The sequence below is a fragment of the Lepisosteus oculatus genome, chromosome 14, assembly GCF_040954835.1.
Source record: "Lepisosteus oculatus isolate fLepOcu1 chromosome 14, fLepOcu1.hap2, whole genome shotgun sequence".
Taxonomy (NCBI): domain Eukaryota; kingdom Metazoa; phylum Chordata; class Actinopteri; order Semionotiformes; family Lepisosteidae; genus Lepisosteus; species Lepisosteus oculatus.
In genome coordinates, this window is record NC_090709.1 from 51,353,169 (window position 1) to 51,370,124 (window position 16,956).

Below are 16,956 nucleotides of genomic sequence, written 5' to 3' on the forward strand. Positions count from 1 at the left end.
TAATTCTCCCAGATATCCAACTACCCATCACTCAGGAGATGGAGGGGGGGTTGTACTTGCAGTGCATCGGCATAGACGGGAAAGCAAGAGCCGACCGCTACGCCGCCCTCGTGTTTCGAAATCTTGTGACTTTTGAAATTTACTGGGGGTGGGCCACGTCTGTAAATTTCGATGGGTCCAGAGGCAAAAGTGCCTTGCCTTGCAATCTCCGGGAAACCAATAGTAGCATGGTGAATCGGAGATTCTCAACCCTTACTGCGTGCGACTGGAAAAGAATTAACAAAATGCTTCGTAGAAGGAGGCGCTCTTTTCCTCTTGTCTAACAGTCTGTCCACAACAAAACATTCCTGTTAGACAAGAGGAATTGAAAAAAAACAATTTTGTCAATGGAAACCGGTGTGAGTGTCTCTCCCTGCTGGATGTCCCTCTCACTCTCTGCTATATGAATAAAAGCATTTTATTAAAAACACGTTTGTGTTTGTCTGGTATTTACTTTGGTCCCTTTTAACTGTTTTTCCCATCTACTTTTTTGCTTTGAGATGCCACTTTTAAAGGTGATATGTAAAATAAAGTTTTTTATTATTGTTATAGAGAAACATGATCAGATTTTCCCTGGTTCAGAAAAAAATATCTAAAGTGCTACACATAACTTTCTTAATTCGATGTATTTAAAGCAGTGAACTACTGTAGGTGTAACATAACATTCAGAAATACAATCTCATATTTGAAAAATAAAAACGATTACAATCTAATCCTTCCACGTTTGATCCCAAAATCCCAAGAAATATAAATCTAAACGGGTAGAAAGGTATGCTGAAAGTTTATTAAGATACTTAGAAGACAAAGATACTGTATCAATTTATGTTGCATTAGCCTAATTATGATTAAAAAACACATATAATTAAACTCGCGTTTGCGATTTAAATCAGATGACGATTTAAATCAATATAAATGTTTATATTGTAACGCATACTGTCCAGCCTGCATTTCTCTATAAAAATTTACTCTATTGCACACACACACACACTAGAAGCAGGAAGCAGAAACAGGGACCATTGTCAGAAGGGAAGAAGGTGACTATTCATTGTTATCAAAAATGACTTAGAATCGATCATGTTGTGATATTTTGAAATATAAAAGTCAATTGATTGTCCATAATATCGCTATTCTATTTTTTCAAAGAAATGTTTGCACAAGCTGGATTTGAACACACAACCCATGAGTTGATAGTTGGGCACGTAGACCAGTAGGCTACTAGGGAAGTTGCATAAAGAGAGAGGCGAAACAGCCCTACACAGCCCTGTCGCAGTACACGAATATAATCATATCGTTATTAAATTCTTTAGATACGCGATTCCATATTATATTAGCAGAAAAGCTTAAAACTACCATTTTTTCACACGCTATTTCACATGCTAGTTATATACTTCGATGCTTAAAATCGTTAGGGAGAAATGGAATACCGGTGTGTATTTTTCCTTTAAAGTACCGATTCCTGGAATCTGACCGGCTGACACCCCTCTGAAGTCGTTCCATAAAATCTGGTATACGGAAAAGAAAGTGTTGCTACATACAAGTATCTTTTAATACAGTCTTTGCTGTGCTCTTGAGGATCCTTGTGATATTTTGAGCTCTAGTTGAATGATAAGTGTCGCATTTTAAATCATTTTCGTAGTTAGAAATTATGAAACGCCCTGTTAAAAGCAAGAAAGTTTTTATGCCCGTTGAAGTAAAACAAAATGCCTGACAAAGTATGGCTTGGACAGATTCCAAGTGCTTGTACAAATGTGCTAAAGAAATTATACTTTGAGTATACAGCTTGTCCAAAGTCATCCATTATTAATACTATTAGTAATATCTTCGGTAAAGGCTTTGATGCATAAATATTTCTGATAAAGGTAGGTTGTGTACTTTTGTCCAACTGAGCAATCTTGCTTTCATAAAATATACCAACATTTTAATGACTGATGATTAACATGCTGTAATACACAGTTCAAAATTAAAAGCTCAAATGCTGTACATGAGAGGTTAAGCTCCCACTGGCGGTTTTACAAGGTGACGCCGGATAGTTTCCGGGATGACACCAAATGACGCGATTAACCGCGTGATACTGCGTGACACCGCGACACGCACACCGGGGTATGCCGCGAAATACCCCACCCATTTTGAATTGCTGCATCTGTAATACCTTGTGATACATGCAAGACATCTGTAAACGAAGATGTAATTACAATAAAATTGGCAATTCACAGAAAACCACAATTTGTATAATATTATTCCTCGATATCAATGATCAATTAAAGGATTTGAAGAAACAGCAGCAATAGCAGATGATTTTGGTTTTGAACCCATCTTTACACCTCAATAATCCATTTGTCCTCGAAAAAAGAAAAGACAGGCATATTTTGAGTCTCATAATTATATGTGAATATGTGAATAACAGTTTAACCCCAAATGTCTGTAATTGTGATTCTGTTAAAATTCAAAAAAGCATCTATCAATAGTAAGAAATTATTAAGAAAGGAAGAAATTGTGTTATTTCATAAACTGTAAGACATGAAGACATTTACAGGTTATATCCTTTGCTTTGTCTTTTAACACAAGTGTTCAGGATCAAAACCCATATTCGGACGGTTGTGTTTCTCTTGTAATCATCAAATGTCATTGTTTTGTCCGTCAGTTCTTTCTCGAGTTGTACCATGGATATTTTATACCATCAATACTTTTCATGCTCTTTTGCATTTTCTTTCACATACAGAAAAAAACTCAAGGCGTTCTTGTCACTGTGCTACACAGTACAGGACACGCAGGGAGGAATTCGCGCAGCTTTCAGCTCAGTGCGGAGTCCAGAGGGAGGACTCACTCAGTGAATGATCTCTCAGGAAATCCCGGGTGAGATTCAACATCCCGGGTGAGGTTTTTCTGCAACAGCCACGACAAGTGTGAAGATGTTCTCTGGATTTCCTGAATGTGGCTTTAAATTAGTTCACATTCTTTGGTAGTTAACAGAACTAAATAATTTGGAGGTACATTTAAGACTTCAGAGAACACTGTAGCACTTCGAGTTTAATTGTGTAAACCTGGCTCTCTATGAACACGAGCAAAGAGTTCTCACTCAACAGAAGACTGCAATGTGAGCACAGTAACATAAAGCACTTGGAGAAACCAGGGATTGAACCCAGGACCTCATACATTTAAGACAAGCACTCTACCACTGAGCTACATCCCCAACATAGATGCCTGTGGAAGTGACTTAGAGATGTGCAGGTGCTCACAGAACACAATCCATCTTTTGCATCTTTTAAGTGCTCTTGATTAAACAATGCATAGAAAAACAGCAGTACTGATGATTTTCATGGACTGATGCACACTTGTTCTGTACAACTCCAGTGATAAAACCTTGTCTGTAAATATTGTAGAACGTAAAAGGGTGAAACAACGCTCCAACTGCAGGAATGGTAACAGAAAGGATCATTTTCTTATTTAATATGTCCGTTTGAGATGCCTTGTCAACGCACACAGACGTTAGAGCTGAACAAATATTTTGTACACAACACGGCAGTGCAATATTAGAATTCCTGTCTTCTTGATGGATTCAGACTCCTTCTCAGAGGTCCATGCTCGCCAAATAAGTTTACAGCTGTAGCGGCAATGCTTGTTAATAAGACAGAATTAAGCGTTGCTGTGCTTTCCTAAATGAGGCCCCATCTCACTCTCCCTCTCTGTGGTGCAACCACAGAGAAAGTATTCATGCAGGCTGATTTAAGATGTTTTCTTTTCATAAGGGACAGCTCCCAAACGGAGATGCACTTAGCTAAGCCTGGCTATCATGATCAATGGTCATCCATTGGCGCCTATCTTTCTAGGGAGTGCCGATTGGATATCTGGACTGCATTCCTAAGCGTCAGGAGTAAGTGACTCATATCTCACTTTGATCAACCAATCAGGGATTGGCAGGGCGTGGTAACACCACGTGGGTCTCCAATGCCCGCCAAAATCTCAACCAATCAGCACACATCTGTGTCTTGGTAAAAAACGGAGCGCAAGCTCAGATCGGGGCTCTCCTTGGCCATTTTCGGGCATCCTCAGAGACAATCATGTGACAACTGCTGTTGTCTGCACTGGGACTTGGACTTTGTTCTAAGCACGAGACCGAGGATCCCGTACGTACTCAGAATTCTACCAACGTGAATGCTCCGCTTGATCAACGGCAGCCTACAGTTGGACCCTTGTCGACAACCTGAATAGTTTATTCAGAAGCAGCGCTGGTCCGGGAACGAACCAGCTTCTTCCCGGGCAAAAGAGTGACTTGTGAGGACTCGCAGTCACACTCTGTGCATAGAGACTTTCTACTAGCCAGCCGGACTGCTGGTAGATCCCCTCGGAGCAACGACTGCCCTGCGCGCCGCAATCAGATTCCTCCGCCCGTCCAACTCTGAGCTGCACCTCGACTGGTTGGTCGGTAGCCAGAGGACGCCGGGACAATGCCCATTGGACAACCGCTGGAACCGAGGCTGCAACAGAGCCTGTCAGCTGGTTTGGTGTTCGTGCCAGGAAATTCCAAATCCATACACAGCGGATAAGTAAACCCCATGTTCTACATTGCGTCTCGAGAATTCAATTGTACCTCAACATAAGTTGTTATCAATTTAATTCATGAGTATTGCATTTACTTCCGAGTTTAGAGTAACAGTGGGTAATAACACTGATTAGCGATTTGGTAACCGAACGATATATATTGACATATATTCTCTGTTGTGTATCTCTTTGTGTTTGCATCTCTTCGAGATTATATACCGTGTGTATTGATAACCCTCACAGTAAGGTCTGCCGCTTGTATCCAGGCAGACTGGTATATGTTTGGTGCACAATTTATATTAATAATTGTATCTCGTGTATTGAACCCGTGTGTGTGCGTTGTTAGTTGTTCTGACAATTGATTTTCTAAAAGCCACAACGAATCACCTCGTGATTGCTGCTGCAATGAATAATTGTCTCAGTAAACCCATCAAACCTCTACACAGCTAAGGAAGAGTAGCTCGGAAAATACCCAACTCAACAAGCGAGCGCGTTGGTTGCTCTTGCTCTTAATGCAAGGAGCTGTTTTTTTTCACATTAATGATTATTAACCAGAAACAGCTGCACAACTGGTTGCATTTGTGATTATGTCACTTCTCTGCTTCAGCAAGGTCAATAAAAGACTCTGAAAGTAGTAGAGAAAAACTGAATTAAAATCATATAAGCAATTCTGAGCGATATCTGCATACAGGCAATCCAATAAGAACATTGAAATCTTTGAATGTCATCTCTCTATATATTGCGCTGCTTTTTACTTGGAGTAAAACTATTGGATTGAAGGGTTAAAATGTATTGTTGTTATTTGGAGAAATCAATGAACTCGTGATTTTATATGTTTTTTAGACGGTCATGCCCACAGAAAAAAGACAGTGCTGATTATTTTTCTGGAGACGGAGCACTGATGACCTATCCGAGCCAATTGATAAAGCCCACCCAGTGGATACTCTAGCAGAACGTGGAAGAACGTTCACCATTGTAACCAAGGCAACCACAGGAACAACATCAAGAAGCACAATCAATTCCCCATTTAAATCTTTCGTGTAAGGTATGCCATGTGAAAGCATGAAGTAAATCCCCTGATCTCTTTTGAACATGGATAAGGTATTTCTGATGGAGCGCAATGAGCAAAGATTTAATAAGCTACTCCTGCCGATGATTCAGCTTAAAGAAGTAAAAGCTTCACAAACAAAAGCAGCTCGCTACCACAGCCAATATTAAATATACTTGGTGGCACATTACCATTTGCACTGGCTCAAAAGTGGTCTCGGCAGACGTTGTTCCCTACGTAAAGCTGAAAGCGCCAAAGAGCATTTCCATTGAGAAAAAAAAATCTTTCTTGATGTTAAACATAGAGAGCCTGCCTTTTAGAAGTTCTCCCTCTAAACACCTTGTGCAGCCTCCCGACAGACTAACAAAAAGCGCCTTTTCACCAACTCAATTTATAATACGCCCCTCAAAACTCACAACCGAATAACAATCCATCCGTATATTTGATTTCCAAGATCCATTCAAGGCAACTTGGCTCTTCGCAAGCAAATAATTTCAGGGAAGAAACTCAGTTTAGTCAACTACTGGTGCATTCAGCACACCATTTGCTTTCACTTGTCAGGGTGGCCGAGTGGTCTAAGGCGCCAGACTCAAGGACGTGTGTCTTTCCAGCTGGCTTGGGTGTTCTGGTCTCCAAATGGAGGCGTGGGTTCAAATCCCACTCCTGACAGCTTCTGCTTTTACCTCTCTTGAATTGTTCCAGTGCTACAGTGACTGAAATATAAAAGCAGCAGAAGAAAGCAAGCAACTCAGTGCAATTTGTGAGTATTCTGCACTGTTAAAATGCACAGGTTTTCATACTTTTTGGAATTCGTAGCTCAAGAAGTCACTCCTGTTTCATTTTCTATTCACCAACTCGATTTGCATTCCGCCCCTCACACCTCACAACAGAATAACAAACGGCTTCATGTTCCACAGCATTCCCCTGTAGATTCGGTTTGCACTATGAATTAGGCGACCCCGAATGAAATATTTTAGTGTTGGCTCAAATGTGAGGAATTTCATGAACCCTCAAAAAGGAACGCTTGCAGAAAATGCCAGCAATTCAAAGCGTGTAGGCAGCATGAACAGACCAATTCTGCAATTTCTTTTATCATGGGCGGTGCTTTCCGAGTCGATGGCTCTGCATTAGAAATTAGAAGTCCTGAACTCTAAACACGTTCTTGCCATAACTGCTACTCCTGCTGCTACTCCTTCGTCCTCGAAAAAAGAAAAGACAGGCATGTTTTGAGTCTCAAAATGATCTTCTGGATCCACAAGAAACATGTAAATTTGATTGATTCCGCAGTATTTTGGATGTACTGTACTTATAACTTCCATTGAAGAGAGATTTCATCAGTTGCATGAAATTGAAACTTTCGACTTTTTGTCTGGTATTGAAAATATGTTTAAAAAAAGCCATAAACAATTTTCTAACAAACAACTCATGAATTATTGCCAGGATCTATATTTAGTGTTCGGTAGTGATAACACTGCTGATATTGATTGAGTAGAAATCTATGATGTATTGACAGCTTTATCTGAAGCGAGAAGTCCTAGAACGCCATCTATGAAGTTTTAGGATTCATACCAAGAAATGCCTTTTGTTTCCCACCCCAACTGCTGCTTTGGCATTACACATTATGTGAACATTACCAGTTTTGGTAGCTTCTGGGCACGATTTTCCTAAACTGAAACTTAAATTATAAAGAAAGTAAAAAATTGTTTTATTACATAAACTATAAGACAATGAAGAGAGTTTACTTCGCTTTTGTTCTTTTGACTTAAGCGTTCAGGATCCGAACCCATCTGCGGACGGTTGTGTTTCTTGAATCTCTTGTAATCATCAAAAGTCGCTGTTTTGTGCTTCAGTTTTTTATCGAGTTGTACCATGGATATTTTATATGATCAATACTTTACATGCTCTTTTGCATTTTCCTTCACATACAGAAAAAGTTCAAGTTGTTCATATCACTGTGCTGCACATTTACGCTGGACCACCTGTAACAGTACAGGACACACAGTGAGGAATTCGTACAGCTTTCAGCTCAGTGCGGAGTCCAGAGGGAGGACTCGCTCGCTGAATCATCTCTCAGGAAATCCCGGGTGAGATTCAAAAGGTAAACCTGGCTCTCTATGAACACGAGCAAAGAGTTCTCACTCAACAGAAGATTTCAATGTGAGTACAGTTATATAAAACACCTGAAGATGCCAGGGATTGAACCCCGGTCCTGTGGAGCAGTAAGTGACGTGTAGCGCTGACATAAGAGATACTTACATAAAGTGCTTTTACTGACCATATTACAAATCACAGGAAGTAAGGTCTTGAAACATTGGGCAGTAGTGGGATTTAAACCCATGCCCCTGAGAGAGTGGAGCCTAAAATCCAGCATATTAGACCATTCAGCCACACTACCTCTGGCCCCTTCTCCTTTCCTCTCGTTGCTGAGTATAGGTGCCTTCATGCAATTGAGCCAGGTTTGAATCCCAGCCAACGCATCTCCAAATCTTTTCAAATGAATCTGTGATCTTGTAGCACATCCTCTGAAACCAGCAATCGAAATTGGAAACGTCTTCTTCAACACTGAAAAGCTCAATTAGGATGAAGCAGTAATACACAGGACAGCAGTACCATATCTGTTCTTGATTGATTCAGACTCGTTCTCAGTGGTTCTTGCTCACCAAATAACTAAAAAGCTGAGGAAGAACGCTACGAAAAATACTAATCAAAATACAAAATAATAATCAGTATTAACCAGAAACAGCAGAAAAACTGGTCACAATTGTGATTATGTCGCTTCTCTGCTTCAGCAAGGTCAATAAAGGACTCTCTGAAAGTAGTAAAGCACTAAAGCACTGCAAAACTGAATTCAAAATCATATTAGGAATTCTGAGTGGTGCCTGCTTACATGCAATCCAATACGGATGTTGTCTTTAAATAAGAATTCTCTATGTTTCCCTGCCTTTTCCCTGGAGTGAAACTATTGGATTGAAGGAATTCTTCTGACAGGTTTACAAGGTCCCGTTGATATTTGGATAAGTCTATGAACTCGTGATTTTTATATACTTTAAATAACTGCCATACACACAGAATAAAATGACAGTACTGATGATTTTTCCTGAGATGAAGCACAGCTTATCTTTCCAAGACTGCTTATAAAGGCAAGCCAGTGGATACTCTAGCAGAACATGGACAAACGTTCAGCTTCGTAACCAACAAATTCCCAATTTAGATCTGACATGTGAGGTATGCTTTGTGATTGCTTGAAGTGAAACCCACAATCTCTTTTGGACTTAGACAAGTTATTTCTGATGGAGCGCTATGCGGAAAGACATAATCAGCTCTACCCCTGAGGATGACTCGACTTGAAAATGCAGAACATTAACGTTTCACAGATAAAAGGAGCACAACCGACATTAAAATTGAGGGCGCACTGTGATTTGCACTGACTCAAAAGTGATCTTGGTAGACAAACTTCCCTGCTGAAGGTGGAAACGATAAATTGTGTTGAGAAGAAGAAACACTTTTTTCTCCCTGCTTTGATGTTAAGCTGATAAAGTAACTTTTAACACATTGCTCCATTTGGTGGTTGTAACACAAAAACTCCTAGCAGCAGTGGGATTCAAGCCCACACCCCCAAAGAGACTGGAGCCTTAATCCAGCACCTTAGACCGCTCGGCCACGCTACCCACTGGGCCCTCTTTTTTTGTCTCATTACTTGCCTGGAGGAAGCCGGGTGGGTTTTGCTCTTGTCGCCCAACTTAGGGGCGTTATGACCGTGGAACCGACTGCACCTGCTTTTTCTGAGATGCTTCCCCTCTCATGGCGAGATCTCGACTTCTTTAACACCTCTGAATAAAGATCTTCTGTGGAGCAGGTTTCAGACCTCTGCGTACAGCACCCTTGATGTCATTTTATTTTTAAAGCAGCCGCATCTGGAAAGTTGTGTCTTTTACTTTTTATTTGAACAACAAAACTACATACAATACAAACAAGAGCACATATAACGTATCAAGAAAATCGTCAGGGGCACATGCTATAATACAATTACACTTTATGAAAAACGATTAAACAAGGTAAATAAAGATAAGGTCCGCACAGCTCGTTCTTACATTTCGAAAGAGTCCGTAAATACCCCTTTACGTCTATTTTGAACTGTTCAAACGTAGGACTCTTCCCAGACCATTTCACTTTATACCACATTCCTAAACGAGGATGCTTCTCCTGTTTTAGAACTATTTTGGGCGGTATGGCTTATACAACACACCCACAGTTTTCTAATGGTGGACTGCAGATCTGTGCTATAGTTCAGTCGAATTCAAAGGATCCAGCAATCTTACTGGATTTGACTGGGATTCTGAAATGTCTCTTGCAAAAGTATTCGGGTTTGCTTGAACCTTTGATAAAAAAAGTGATCTGATCTGAAACTACCCAGCTTACAATCTCTGAGGTAGTTGTCACTAAACTCGGACGTGATGTGGCACACATGTGCCGTGTGCCTTTACTTTTGTAAAAAACTGGTATCGGGAAAAGTTTCTTAATATTTCTTTTGATTAGCATGCAAGAAAATGTGATCATTACCTATGGAATTTCCCGCCACCGTGGAGCTTGAATTCACAACCTTGAGACTCAGTGTTCAAGAGTCACAGAAGAGGTCAGCCTGGTCTTCAGTTTGCCAACGATAAGCTCCGGCAGTGCTCCTCTGTAAAGCAGATTGTTCGGATCGGTTATGTGGGACGGCACTTCGATACTAAGATCGTTTGCAGCACACGCATGGTTTCCCCCTTCACGCAAAAAACATAGACGAAGGAAACTCTCTTGTCTTGGGCTGCTGACTCCCGGATTTAAAGCGCTCTGGGTGCCAGCTATGTCTCTAACAAGCACACTATAAAGACAGGAATTACACTTTGCTCACGTCACGCATGGAATGGCGAGGCTACTTGTTCCAATATTATCTAGTCTCACCTCATATGGTGCCGATTCCTGGTTTTCATTTAAGAAAGAGCACTGCAAACACCGTAAACAGTGCAAAACGTGTGATGAAAGAAGTCTTTTCCCCCCTTTGTCTAAAGCAGAACACAGCGGAGTCATGCCGAGGGTTGTGAGATCAAGATTTCAGTGGAGCACTGTCGTCTACGTCTTTAGCTACATGAGTTGGACATCCTCTTGTACAGGGAAAGCAGATTGAGATCCTCTGACATGAAAAGTGACAGATAAAAGCCATTTCTCATCCTTTCTCTTAGTGGTGGAACTATCGCATGTAAATGAGGCAACTTGCAACGCGAGCAGGCTCGGTGCACACCGAACGCAGATGTCTCAGAGCAGTTGAGACGTGTCCAAGTGGCTGTCAAAGGACAGCACTTTGCCGGCACCGTGGCTTAGTTGGCTAAAGCGCCTGTCTAGTAAACAGGAGATCCTGGGTCCGATTCCCAGCGGTGCCTTTCTTCCTGTCTTACTGTACAGAATTTATCCTTATGGGCAAATCCCATGCCTTTTAATTCAGGTGAATGCAAGTGTTCGTTTCCTTTCTGGAACAACTTGTTTTGAAAGAAATCTATACAGCTTGCGAAAGATGAAACACAAATCTTGCTTATCAGTGAAGAAGAGGTACTCCCAGCAGGCCAGCTAATACCAGCAAAGTTTTTTTTCACCCTAACCCAGAGAATGGAGAAAAGCGAGGCGCCTGTGGCTCTGCAGTGTAATCAGTTCGCGAGTTCGGCGGTTAGCTGAAAGAGTGGTAAATGGAGCTCGCCCCAACCCGTCCTTATTCTTTTAAAGAGGATAAAAAATTAACTTCGCCGCCATTACTACCAGCTTTAAAAGACTGCCATGGGCACGGAAAAAAACACACCACAGATGACTTTTCTGGAACCGAAGCAGAGATTCCTTTACGAACCAACTGATAAAGCTCAGCCAGTGAATACTGATAACAGAATGTGAAAGCACGATCAACTTTGTAACTGCAACCACAGGAAAAACAGCAAGAAGCAGGCTCCATTCCCCATTTAAATCTGTCGTGCGAGGCATGCTTTTTGCACGCATGAAGTAAATCCCACGATCGCTTTTGAACTTGGACAAAGTACTTCCAAAGGAGCGCTATGCGCAAAGATTTATCATGTTCTTTACCACCCCTGGGTGCTGCAGGTGCTTCAGGTGGAGAAAGGCCTGCAGGTAATACAGTACAAGAAGCTGCTCAGGCAAGGTGATGTCTTGCCCAGTCTGTGCAACACATCTCTCTTTGCAACCATCAACACCTTCCAGCAATCCTTCGTACTTGGTTCTGGACTCTGCAACTGTCTATATCTGTTTGAGAAATTCGTACTCATCAACTTTTTTTGTATTCAAATTAAAAGTACAACTGAAAGAAGTTTTATAATGAAAATGACCTAATTTTAGTAATCTCTTGGCAACATTCTTACTGTTCTTCTTCTGAATATCCTTTAGGATACTTTGGAAGTTGATGATGAGGTTAGCCAGGCTGGGATCCTCTACTTTCACACTGATATCATTTAGGATGTAGCCCGGAAAATGGTTTATGTTCTTAATATAATTAGCAATGATTTGGTGAGACAGTCCAGTGGTCTTCATTTGGTTACAATAATTGTTGTTTTGGATAGGCCCTTTACAAAGTTTAAGGAAGATGCAGATGGATCCATAAAAACAGGAATCTGGAAACATTTTCTACCTGATAAATGTAGAGTCACTATGTTTATGGCTGAGATTTCACATGGGTGAATTTTAAGCTAAGGAGTAAAAACATGTGCTATGGAAATATCACTGCTCAATTTTAAATGCCTTTAAAAAATAAATACCTCCTGAGAGCAATCTGCCACTCCAAGATCCTTGGTAAGGTCCTGTTTAAACCCAGCCAGGTGAGGAGCATCCAGGGAGTGCGTTCTGTCCAGTCCAGCCTGGGTCACCATCTTCCTGAAAGCCTGCTGATGGCTTTTAAGAACTGGGGGGACAGAAGGAATACAAAATACACATTTAAACATTTTTACTTCTAAGACAAACTAGAATACAAGTATAAAACAAAAGATACATTTGGAAAAAATAGAAAGTTCTCCAGAACTCACATCTTCCCCTTCCTCTTCCACTTCAGTCTCTGGCATCTCTTCCTCCTGGACAGCAGCCTCTTGCTCAGGGCATCTGGACCACTGGTATATCATTTTAACATACCCTTACATAAAGGTAAAGGTTAGAAATGAAACAGAAGAACCCTTATGAATTCTAAATATCTTACCTTGCTGATGTGTCTTCAAGATTCCACATATAACAGTCCATGGACTCCGCCTGTCTCACATTCTCACCACACATGAGCCCTATGCTCTTGCAATCCCCGACCTGCCGATTCCTCAAGTGATTCAACAAGTCCTTCCTGGCCTGGAGAAGGACCTTGCTGATCTCCTCTGCTGAGGCTCATTTCATACACACCCTCTTTAGGTGAAGAGGAAACTGGTCAAATGTCTTCAGGCAGGTCTTGCACACCAGAGGAATCCTCATGGGTCTCTTTTGAAAATAAATAACTTTTGTGTAAAGGAACAAGTCAAGACTGTTTCAGTTTCTTAACCGAGCCTTAATTTTCTCTCCAATAGCTTCACCATATTGTTTATTGTATTTTTATCAGAATTATACCTTGCTCTAAAATAATGACTTTATAAAACAACTTAACTCTTACTTGGTCTTGTTCGCAGTCTTTCCAGTAGAAGTCGTTGTAGAATTTAAAAACTGCTGTGATAATTTGATCTGCCCGAGTGTCCTTACCTAACCCAGTATTGATAGTTTGTGTACTGTAGGGTCCAAAGGTGGTGTTCTGCAATTTCCTCCCATAATGTTTCTTTGATCAGTTGGAAGTAAGTGTGAAAGCTTCCTCCCAGTGGGGAAGCTCAAGATCCTCTAGTTGTATGACAGATTTTCGTCGTAGTGCTCTTCGAGGATCTGCAGTGTGGTGTGAAGCCAATTTTTGGCATTGCTTACCAGCTTCAGATATGTGAGTTTAGGTGGCTTGGCAGGTTTTATGAGTTCCTCGGTCTTCCGTCGTAGGCTGGCGGGTGCTCGGTTCTCCCGTCCAATAAAACTGCTGTGTTTTGTAAATGGTGGACTGTTTGGATCATTTTGTAGATGATCCTGGTTCCTTGGTGGAAGGTATCCTGTCTGACATGTTTGTTGTATAGGCACTGTGGAGGGTGACCATACGGTTGCGTGCATTGTCAACTCTGGATTGATCCATACTTACCATTTAAATGCCTAAAGCTTTGTTGACACCGTTAGGTTTCCACTGTTAGGCAGCTTTAACTCTGTAGAATCTGTGGCTCCATAGGAAGACTATCTTGCCTTTCTGTGTGTCGCTATGTTTCTGCCTGGGTCTTCTTCAGGCATTGTTCTGGAACACTGTGTCCATGCTGGCTTGTTTTTATCCTGTTTTGTAAGGGGCAGTGTGTTGTAGTTCCTCCTAGGGGGCTAGTTTGTATTCTATGGTCTGTGTTCCTTCTGTACGTTTCTGTATGAGTAGGTGCAGTTTCAGTTGGTGAATGGGTTTCTGCTTTCCCTGGTGGGGATTATGCATGGACCATTAACATCTCAATAGGCAATCAGGGTCTTTTGTTTTCCTCCCTAGTAGGACTGTGCAAGCTGTGTGAGTTTCCATAGCTGATTGGTTTCAGTTATTCTTCTGTTTGTTGCGTGTTAGTATGGTGAAGAGTTCCAGTCCCTGTAGGATCTGGCTAGTTAGGAGAGGGGAACGAAGCTCCTTCTCCCAGACTTTATCCGAGAGGGGACCATCTGGGACAAGGAGAGGACTCTCCTTCCAACGACTAAAACCCTCCCGGTTTTTCTGATGTACAGGTCTTGTGTAAAGATAGTATTAAGTCTTTTGATCCACTCCCTTTCCTTTTTCTTTCTTTCTGTCTCTGTCCAGTTGGGGTTGCTTTCCAGTCCCGTGGTTCCTGATGTACCTGTGTTGTGTCAGCTGGGTTCAGATGGAGTTACCCGTTCCCCCCACATAGGTCACCCCGCACTTTTTGCACTGGATGCTGTAGATGGCGTTATTGATGTTTTCTGAGAGTGCCCTTTGCAACTGGAAGATTTCTTTAGTTTCTTTGTTTTGGATAGTTGTTTTCTGTTATGAAATGTTTGGCTCTTGGTGTATATGATCTGTTGTGTACAGGTTTTAGCTTGCTTTGGTCTAATTAATGCTAAAGGTTTTTGTTTTTTTCTGTGTGCAGATATGATTTTGTGCTCCCTCAGTATGTTTGTTTTCTAATATCATGGTTTTTGGTTGGATTTTATGCTGAGTTGAAAATATGATGTGTTGAGGGGTATTTTTCTGTCATCTGGAGTTTTTCTATTTAGAAATGTTTGTGCCACATTTTTGAGGAAACTTTGTGTGTATCTTCTCTGGCATAAAGCTTGGAAGAGTGTTTATTTGGCTTCCTCAAAGTCTTGTTGTTGTGTACAGATTTTGTGGAAGTGTAGGAGTTGTGATTTTACCAGTCCTTTGAAAGTATGTTTTGGGTGGAAGCTATCCTTGTGCAGTAAGCCGTGTGAATGTGTCTTTGAAAAATACCTTGATGTCCAGTTTGTCTGTGTTGTTGAAGGAAGAAACTTTGTATGTGGTGGTGTCTAGGAAGTCTATCAGGCTACCATGCTTGGTGTATTTGAATTTAATGGACCTGTAGTGTTTGTTGAGGGTGTTAATGATTTCTTGTAAGGCTTGATATGTGCTGCCTATATGTTTATTTTTTATATCTTTGCCCTGTGATGGACTGGTGTCCTTTCCAGGGTGTAGCCTGCCATGTGTCTATTTCTTGCCACATTTTAAAGTGGAGTTATAATCTTACTATTTTTACAGTTTTAAATTGACATTTACAAATGTATATTAAAGCAGCTACCCACCTGAACTAAACTATGTCAGCATGTGTAGTCTGCAAAGGAACAAGTAATAGGTTTATTCCATACTGAAAAGAGAAGAGAGAAAACTCAACGTTTCGTCTGTGAAGCCTTCAGGTGTGAGAAAGACAGGGCAGGTTACAAAGGTTAAATAGCACAGAAGAACAAAAGCTGGGAGAGGGGAGGAGGCAGGAGCGGCAGAGAGGCCACTCAGGAAGTGCAAAGTGGAGAGAGGTGAAGAAAGGTATGAAGTCAAGACCTGCAAGAGAATAGAGAAGATTACATTAAAATAAGTCAGTCATTGAGAGATCCTGGCCATTTGAGGTGAAAAGAAAAACTATGGGCTTGGAGAAATCTTTAACCTTCCCAGCCCTAATATGTTCTCTGAAGCGTTCTCCTAGACTCCTTTCGGTTTCCCAAATGTAGATAGCTGGGCATTTTTTGCAAGCGATACAGTAAATGAGATACAGGATGTTGTCAGGGTAATCCGGAATTGTCCTGTGATGCCCTGAATGTCGTTAGATATGTATTTGCAAGTGATGCAGCGAGTGCTGTTGCAGGGGAAGGTGCCAAGTGCGAGGGAGCTGTGAACAAGAAGCTTATGTGGTGGTCAGCGATAAGAGATGATTGGGCGGTCGGGAAAAAAGAGTACCGATGGAGGGATCGTCCTGTAAAATGGAGTCATTGTTAATGATGGTCCTGGGGATAGAAATTGGGTTAGGGTGGTAGGAAAGCACCGAGGGAATGCGGTTGTGAGACCAGGAGTTCCGGATTGAGTTGATGAGCCGAGGGCTGTTTTTGGCCTGGGAGTAGAATAAAGTGACACCTTTCGTCAAACTTTTTGACAGGTACCACGCCCCCTTTTTCAGGCAATGGGAGGCCACCATGGGCAGATGTCCTGCCCCCTTTTTGGCTAATGGTGCATCATTACGAGTGGATGTCCCGCCCCCTCCAGAGCCAATGGTGTGTCATTATGAGTGTTGTTGTCCCGCCTTCCACTCCCTGGGCCTCAGGGTCCAAATACCCACCATCGCATCCCCCTCAATTTATAAATAAGTGTATGAAAGCACGTATTAGCGACGAGGGTTGGAAGGTGATCAAGTCTGCCGTAGGTTTCAGCGCGCTCTATTATAACCCTAAGGAATCGGGGCGTTACGGCGGTGTGTGGGGAGTCTGGTGAGGGCCGCGAGTTCCCGGGGTGTAAGCGGCACCAGCCGCAGCCAGGTGTCAGACTGGTTGACCCTGATAGCATGTCTCAAAAAACATCAAGCGCGCGCGCGCGCGCGCGTACACACACACACACACACACACACACACACACTGAGTAAAGTGGGCTGCGAGATCCCGGGGTGTGGGCTGTTGCAGCCAGGGTCCGGTGACAGTGTGGTTGACCCTGACAGCAAGTCTCAAAATACAGCAAGGGTGTGTAAACACACACACACACACACACATACACACACAAA

The 16,956-nt window shown here is 41.9% G+C and overlaps 2 non-coding genes across 2 annotated transcripts; both read left to right on the forward strand.

Moving 5' to 3' along the window:
* Nucleotides 1-6,182: 6,182 nt before the first annotated feature.
* trnal-caa (transfer RNA leucine (anticodon CAA)) lies at nucleotides 6,183-6,295 on the forward strand. Its single transcript has 2 exons — nucleotides 6,183-6,220; nucleotides 6,250-6,295. It is a non-coding gene; the product is annotated as a tRNA-Leu (tRNA).
* A 4,677-nt stretch (nucleotides 6,296-10,972) lies between these two features.
* On the forward strand, nucleotides 10,973-11,046 carry trnat-agu (transfer RNA threonine (anticodon AGU)). Its single transcript has one exon. It is a non-coding gene; the product is annotated as a tRNA-Thr (tRNA).
* Nucleotides 11,047-16,956: the final 5,910 nt, after the last annotated feature.